The sequence below is a fragment of the Taeniopygia guttata genome, chromosome 28, assembly GCF_048771995.1.
Source record: "Taeniopygia guttata chromosome 28, bTaeGut7.mat, whole genome shotgun sequence".
NCBI classification, from domain to species: domain Eukaryota; kingdom Metazoa; phylum Chordata; class Aves; order Passeriformes; family Estrildidae; genus Taeniopygia; species Taeniopygia guttata.
In genome coordinates this window covers 6,124,418-6,132,678 of record NC_133053.1, presented here as the reverse complement: position 1 = coordinate 6,132,678, position 8,261 = coordinate 6,124,418, and the positions used below count along the sequence as shown (strand labels likewise).

Sequence of the window (8,261 nt, the reverse complement as noted above, 5' to 3'; positions counted from 1 at the left end):
GGGAGCAGAGGCTCCCCGGCCGCCCAGCGCTGCATTTGCCCGTACTGCTTGCTTGCTAAATTAATAAAATTCTCTTTATAAAGTGACACAAATTGGTCCCGTGTCATAATTTATCACAGAGAGTTCCCATTACTGGTGTCACTGCAGAAACGTAGGGCCAGTGATGGCCATGGGTTCCTCAAGGTGTTCCTGTACCAGCCAAGCCCTCAGGGGTGCTTTTATGATCCAAGATTTTTACTGTAGTGTGTGTATACACACACACACATATATACACACACATACATATACACTCTGTTTACGGAATCATAGATTCATGGAATGATTTGGGCTGGAAGGGACTTCAAAAATCTCATTCCACCCCTGCCATGGCAGGGACACCTTCCACTGGCCCAGGCTGCTCCCAGCCCTGTCCAACCTTGCCTTGGACGCTTCCAGCCACAGCTCCTCTGGGCACCCTGTGCCAGACTTCAGCATCCTCACAGCGAAGAATTTCTTCTCAATACTCCATCTAAGCCTGCCCTCCGGCAGCGGGAAGCCATTGTCTCTTGTCCTGTCACTCCCTTTATTCAAAGTCCCTCTCCAGCTCCCTCGGAGCCCCTTCAGGCACTCAGAAGGCGCTCTGAGTTTTCCCTGGAGCTTTCTCTTCCCCGGATGAACACCCCCAGCCCTCCCAGGCTGGCTCCAGAGGATATGGAATGCTACTCGTCACCGTGAATCTCACGGGCTCTCATTGTCCCTCACGGTCCCTCACGGTCCTCCCCGGCCCCTGCCGGCTACTCCCTGTGGCCCGCGCCGAGCATGCGCAGTGCCTGTCGTGGAGCACGGTGGGAGTTGTAGTCCTTGCGCGGCAGCCGGGGGACTCGGCGCCTGCGCACGTCGCGCCCGACTTTGCTAAGTCGCTGCCGGAGGGCGGGCGGGCCGCGCTGCCATCTTGGACCTGAGGGACGGGGGAGCCGCGGCCGGTGAGCGGAGCGGGGCCGGGAGGTGGAGATGGAGGCACGGGGGTAGCGCTGGTGACGGGACGCGGCGGGGAGACACGGGGGACGCGGGGACACCGCGGTCGGGCCCGGATCCGGAGGGGCCGCTCGGCCCGGGAGGGGCTCGCTGAGGGCGGACCCGCCGCTCTGTGCCCCGGGCCCCGCGGGGCAGCTCCCGGCGCGGGGCAGCGCAGCGCCCTGCCGGGACCCCGCGCTGTCCGCCCCACCGCCCTCCGCGACTGCCGGGGGCACCTGCCCGCACCCCGGTGCCTCCAGTTCCGAATCCTTTCCGGAGGCTCGCTCCGTTCAGGGCTGTGCTTTCCGCAGCCCTTCCAGCACAGCCTCATTCCCCGGTGTGCGTCCCCCCTGTCGCGGGGCTTCTTCCAGGTGTCCGGGCGTTCGGTGTCTTTATCTCGGCCGTGTACAGCCGGACACTAAAGGAATGTGTCCTGGCGATAAGGCGTGACTACAGCCAGAGGTTTATCCGAACTGTGTTCCCTCTTGTAAACACGGCAGAAAGCAACGTTAGTGCCACCACTCTATTTCAGTTTGCCACTTCTCCCCAGTCTGTGGCTAAAGAGGGGAATTACAGGATGGGAAAAGTGGCTTAGGCTGCAGTTCTGCTTTGCAGATGAGAAGGAGCTTCCCTGGAGTACCTGCAAACATACTGGGAATGCTGGTGAGTGGCTCAGAAAGCCCGGCAGGTACTGAAGCCTTCCTTCCTTCCTTCCTTCCTTCCTTCCTTCCTTCCTTCCTTCCTTCCTTCCTTCCTTCCTTCCTTCCTTCCTTCCTTCCTTCCTTCCTTCCTTCCTTCCTTCCTTCCTTCCTTCCTTCCTTCCTTCCTTCCTTCCTTCCTTCCTTCCTTCCTTCCTTCCTTCCTTCCTTCCTTCCTTCCTTCCTTCCTTCCTTCCTTCCTTCCTTCCTTCCTTCCTTCCTTCCTTCCTTCCTTCCTTCCTTCTCTTTCCCATTCTCTTTCCTTCCCTTCCCTTTCTTTCCTTCCTTCTTTCCCCAGATAAAACTCACTTTCAGATCTGATCATCTTTTATTCCTTTCCTCCTTCTCCCTTCTAGACTCTTTACAGTTTGTCCCTAGACATCTTGTTGAAAAGCTTCAGAACAACAGGAGTGGTATCACAGGCAGAGGATGGGGATCAGTCTCTGAATCTTGCCTACCCTCTTCTACCGCTTTTCTCCTTTCCTACAGCCCAAAGTGAGAATTCTAATTTTTGGCAACAGTATCTCGTTGATTTTTATAGTCTGACATTTTCCTTACCCCTTAATTCTTTGCCTGAGTTCTGCTGCTGCACCACACAAGCTCCCTTTATTGCTGAGCATTCTCCACTTGTCTCTATCAGATGTCAAGCTATTGATTCGGAGGTGATGTCAAGGTCATTTGGGATTCTGACACTTTCCTTGAGAGTTCTCCTTGGGAATGCTTGGAGATTTTGGTGACTTTTGGCCAGACACAAATGTCCTAGTTATGTTCTATTTCCTCTTGACAGCTGTACCAGGGAACAATGTTTTAATGGGAATAATTTAAATTTTTAATATGTCGGTCCCTGAATAAAGAATGTTCAAGACTGAGAAATTCTAAACACTATCATACTTAATGCAATCCTTATCCTACCCTATCTCTTCTTTCTCTTGGATTTTGAAGAAGATCAAAGGAATGATTTATTCACAGTCTTTGTAAGTGAGCGCTAGCAGTTATGTTCAATGTGCTAATCATGTGCAGCGGCAAAGCAGAAATGGAAACTGGACTATCTGCAAATGTTGCCTCTTTTTTCCCCCATGCTTTCTGATTACTCTGTGGATGCAGCATCCCACAAAATATGTGAAGTTTACATAGAGAGCAACAGACAGAACAAGTTTCAACAAGAATTCCTTTCTTCCTGGCTGAAGTGTACAAACCCAGCAACTGTGCTCCCAACACAAGCTGCAGTTTCCATGCCTCCTGTACATGTGCTTGTGTTTTTGTGGGGCTTTTCAAAACAAACTGGGCTGAATCACACTGCAGGAGCTTCCCAGGCTGTGTCCTTGGCCAAGCCTGGAACAGCAGACTCACACCAAAACCTCTTGCCTGCAGGCAGGTAGGGACAGCAATTGTTTACTCACTTGCACGAATCACGAGGGGGTTTTCCCTTCACTTTATAGTCCCATATGGTGCTGCTTCTCCTGTTGGGCACTCTCAGCCTCTTCTCATGCACCCAAACTGCCTCCAGGAGCGCATCCTCCATCCTCTGACCCACCCCAGCCACCTTTGGGCATGAGATCCTGCTCACTCCCACTCCTGTTCCCTTCTCTGGAGCCACACTCATCCTGCCTATCACACCGTCCTGCACTTCCACCTAATTTTGTATCCCGACTTTTAATTATGGCAGGTGGGCCAGAATTTCTACACGAGAGACAGAAGAAGTGACCCAAGAGATCTCCAAGAGACACAAAAAGTGTGTCTTGCTCTGACAGTCAGCTGAAGGATTTGTTCTCCCAGTGCCTGCATTTCCCAGAACACACCCCAGCCTCTCCAGGCAGTGATTTTCCCACATCCCAAACCCCTCACTGTCCATTTCCAGCCCGCCCAGAAATGAGATCCTCGTGGCACTCGTACCCCAGGTACCAAGACAGACAAAACCAGCCAGCATTGACAGGTTTGGTTTCGTTCCAAGGGGTAATTTCTGTTCTTTTTCTAACATCTACATCTCCAAGGATTTAATCTATACTCCTGTGGGTCTCAGATTCAGTCAAATAGAGAAATGGAGAGTTTCTAGCCAGGCAGAAGCCTGGGAAAGAGTTGGGAAAGAATGTAAATAAAAGAGCGGTGTATTTTGAATAAACCAGAGTTTTACTCTCAGGAGTCTTCTGAGTCAGTCTTCTCATTCCCGTCCTGCCTCAACAGCGACATACTCCTGAAGCAACTGATGACCACACAAAACGTTCATTTTACAGGAGGTCCCGCTCTGCCCTTGGAATTCCTTGGAAAAAATCCACCCTCACCCAAACCTGGTCTTCCTCCTCCAGTCAGTTTTTCTTTAGTTCAAAAAAAAAAAAGGTTATTTTATGGAGCCCTGGACAACTGCAGGTGAAAGTACTGCAGAGAGGGCAGCTATAAAAAAAAATGATGTTAATATTTGAAGGACCATAAACACAAAAAAAAAAAAAAAAAAAAAAAAGAAAAAGAGAAAAAACACCCCAGTTGTTCCAGTTTTCCATCAAACTGTGAGCAGCATCCTGCACCTGTGGGTACAGACCAACCTTCATTATGACAACTCTGTGAAAGTGCATTCGGGGCATTTTGTAATAGCTGTGTCACAGTTACATTATCAACAAGTACAAGCAGAAATGGATTTTTACAGCCTGGAGATTAAATTACATGCCCTCCCCTTGCCACCTCTCTCATGAAAATCCCTGTTACAAACAGCAGGTGCCTTAGAACACAAATCAAGGTGGTGTTTGGTCTGGTCTGTTGACAAATACTACCCAAATATCAACCCCAAACCTCAGCGGGCAGCAGAGGGAGGTCACCTCCCTGTCAAGGAAAAGCAGGCAGTGAATTGCAGCCAGCTTTGAACACAGCTGCTCTCAGGAAATATTCCAGGGATCAGCCCTCCTGACCCTTTGTTATCTCACCTGCCCACATCTTAGCTGGGACTCTGCACTCCCACATTTACATGCAGCATTCCAAGTCACTCCTCCCAAACCAGCTCCTTATCAGCCCTGCCCTGGCTCACAGGTGGCTCTGCTGTCCTTTATGTCCCTCCCCGCTCTGGGGGTGCCACCACAGCCGGGCTCCACCTGAGGAGAGGCTCAGGATAAAGCAGAGGGGTGACGGTGACAAGGCCCAAGTGCTGGGAGGTCACGGCCAGCACCTGCTGATGGCACAGAGAGGGATCCTTCCCTTCAGCTCACCCAGGAACTTTCCATCCCCAGCCCAGAGAGGGAGCAAGGACAGTCACGAGCCATCTGTGACCCGGCAAGTGACAGCCTCGGTGACACCACTGGAGAATGTGGCAAAATGATTTCCTGCTGAATGAAACCCAGAGAGAGCTCGGGAACACCTTCACCCAGGGGTCACCCAAAAAACTCATGTGGGGGGATGAATCCCAGAATCCCGGAGTGGGGCAGGGCTAAGGGAGCACAGAGGCTCAGCTGGTGCCACCCCAGGGCCATCCCGAGCACAGGGCACAGCGGGGTGTGCACAGGGCTCTGGAATATCCCCAGCCAGGGAGGACCCACAGCCTCTCTGGGCTCTGCTCCAGTGCCCACAGGGAAGTTCTGCCTCCTGGGCAGGGAATTGCCGGGCTCAGCCCTGCCCGGGGCTCTGGGGCCATTGCTGGGCCTGTAGCAGGGCCTGGGGCTGCTCTGCCCTCCTGCACACAGGGACGGACAGGGATGGACAGGGACACTCAGGGACACCCAGGGACACTCAGGGTCACAACAGGGTCACCCAGGCCTGAGGGCCCCTCTCAGCATCTCCTCAGCCCCAGCTCCCTCAGCCTTTCCTGCTCCAAGCCCTTCCTCAGCTCCACAGCTCCCCAGGAGCTCCCTGGCCCTGCTGTCCCAAGGAGCTGGACAAGCACTCCAGCTCTGCCTCCCAGGGCTGACAAGGTTTATTTTTAATTCTCAGTGAAGACAACAACCTAGATCCCAGCTGATCCCACCCACCCCACATGGAGCCACTCCTGCCTTCTCTCCTTCCTCAGAGGACAAAAACCCCAGAAATGCTCTTGGCTCCCTTCTCCCAGAGGCCCTGGGGTGGTCAATAGCAATAAAAATATGCCTGCAGAGCTTTCACCCTCAAAGCTTGATTTTCCAGGCACTCTCCTGCAGTTCCTCTGTAATGGCATTTTTTAATGGCCTGGCCAAAGGAACCTAATCTTGCAATTACTCCATTTAAAGCCATGTAATGGGTGAGCAGCTTCCTGGGATATGGGAAAGGAGAAGTGTGGTACAATTGTATTAAAGTGGGAAAATGGAGTAACTACTCACACTAAAAAGGATGAGGAATGAAAAGCAGCATGGTGTGAATTATAGAGAAAGGAATGGGTTTATGACATGCAGCTGAAGGTCTGGCAGCTTTTGAGAGTCACCATTCCCCTCCTGTCTCTTTCACTTGCCATCAGGACAAAAAAAGAGGAAAAGGAGGGATTTGGGAGCATCAAATCCACAGGGCTTGCAAAGGGGATCAATTGGGTTTGAGGACGGAGTGAGCAGGGCAAGGGCAAGGCACCTCCAGGGAGATTCTCCTGCTGCATGGCAGCATTCCCAGGAGAAGCTGGCAGCACAAGGCCCTAAAGATGGGGAACAGCTGAGCAACCCCAATTCCCAGGACTGAGATCTCCCTGATCCCTGACTTCACAGCATGAAAAAGGAGACTGGGGATATTTTAAAAAAATTCATTATTAAGGATATTGCTTGAAAAACAACCAGGGTGATCCTCAGCAGTGCAGGAGGGATGGCAGGAGGGATGAATTCCTGAGGGGAAGGGCTCCTCACTCCAGCTTGCAAAAGCCAAAAGTCAAATCTCCCAGGCTCTGGAATTCAGGAACAATGGGGAAATGGGGATGCCTGGCCCGTCCTGCTCAGTTTGGGACCCTCGTGTCCCCATGGCCCAGTGCCGTCACTGCCACCCACCCCAACATTCCATCCAAGGGAGCTCTCCCACGTCAACCTGGGGGCCCAGCACCACGATGCTCTTCCATATCCCATCCAAAGGCCTCACTGCGCACTCCGCAGGTCCATGAGGGCACGCTCCAGGCTCCCGGACAGGAGGGGGGAGCGCTTTGGGAAGAGCGTCCGCTTCAGGTCCTCCTGGCGCGTGCTTCTGCCCTTCTTCCTCTTCATGGCGAGGCACCGCCGGCGGCTCCGGAGGGCTCACCCAGCCTTGCCGTGGTGCACATGGCCCAGAGCGCCCCAGCTGCGCTCTCAGCACCAAGGTGAGTGCAGGGCTTCCCAGCGCCCAGCCCAGGCGGGTGGGGACCTTTAGGGTGGAAGGGCTGCAAAGGAGGGAGAGAGGTTTTCAGGGCAGTAGGGCGGGTCGGCAGCACCTCGGAGATCACTCTTCACTGTGCTGCTGGGTGGACTTGGCACTGAAGTAGCTGATGAGAGCCACATTTTCCAGCCTGCCTGCAGCTCTGAGGGGCACAGAGGTGTAATGGCATCTCCCACCAATGCACTCCCCATTCTGATGTCCCCTGCCAGCCTGGTGGCACCTCCTGGATGCTCTGGGGACAGCTGCAGTGCAGGGTCCTGCAAGCATCAGCCCAGTACGCCCCCTCACCACCAGCCACCCCAGCACAAGGGTGAAATGCCAACACAGACATCCCCCCTAACAGATCCTGGGGAACAGTGTCTCATCAAGACTTGTCTTAGAAAGACAGAGACTGAAAATCTCAACATCTCATCACAGGTGGGAGACAGCAGCTGCCATTTATCACTCTTGAGGAGCTGATTGGCATCCTCAGTCATAACTGAATTCTGCGAGTGCACAAGAGAAAAACACCTTCAATTCTTCCCTTCATGTCCCCAAAATGCATGCCCTAGGTTTTGAGGCCTGCTTACTCCGATCAAGCCCTTCTGGATCTCACCAACATGAAGGAACTCTCCTTATGCCTGTCCAGCTGTTCTGTGCAGTACTTCCTGGAGTGACTTCCCAGTGATGCTAACAGCTTTACCTGGAACCCCCAAGCAGTTAAGGTGGAAGACTGCAGCAGCAAGTTCCTTGCCTCCAACCAGCTACAATGGAATGGTTTTCCCATAGGAATTACCCTCAGAGGAATAACCCCAGTCCCTCCAGCCAAATTGCCTCTTTTCCAGGGAAGCCAGAGGCTTGCATGCCTTTAAAAAAAGGAAAAATATCCCCAAATCAAGATAGTATTTAAAGTGGGATTATTGCTCGTTGGCCAAAGAGCTGGAAGTTTAGCTGGAACTTATTAGGCAAGCTTTGCAGAAAGGAGGCTGTAGAGAAGGAGGTGGTGTTGCCCTCAGTGCTGCATCCCACTGCCTGCATCAGCGGTGGCCAAGGGGCCATGAAACTGGCAGGCAGAGGCAGGTGAAAGAAAAGGCAGCCAGGAAGCAGAGCCCTGACATGCAGGGTCTTCAGCCTCTTTCTTAGGTTTTCCCTGAGAACACCACCTGGGAGAGGCCAGCAGGAGAGGCTGGGAGCCAGCCTGTGCCCTTGCTGAGCAGATTAGCAGCACTGCTGATCATCCCTCCTTGCCACCCCCAGGAAAGAAGTGTGATCCCTGCCTGGCGAAGAAATGGATCCAGCGAGAGGCTCTGAGGCGAA

The 8,261-nt window shown here is 53.1% G+C and overlaps 1 long non-coding RNA gene across 6 annotated transcripts; it reads left to right on the top strand.

The window, feature by feature from the left end:
• Nucleotides 1-838: 838 nt before the first annotated feature.
• On the top strand, nt 839-3,830 carry LOC121468884 (uncharacterized). 6 transcript variants are annotated; one of them, XR_005978649.2, is made up of 3 exons: nt 839-962; nt 1,609-1,656; nt 2,048-3,830. It is a non-coding gene; the product is annotated as an uncharacterized lncRNA (long non-coding RNA). The 6 variants fall into 6 exon arrangements; XR_005978653.2 differs by having other exon boundaries at nt 1,609-1,681; XR_005978652.2 differs by having other exon boundaries at nt 864-962; nt 1,365-1,656.
• The last annotated feature ends 4,431 nt before the right edge of the window (nt 3,831-8,261 follow it).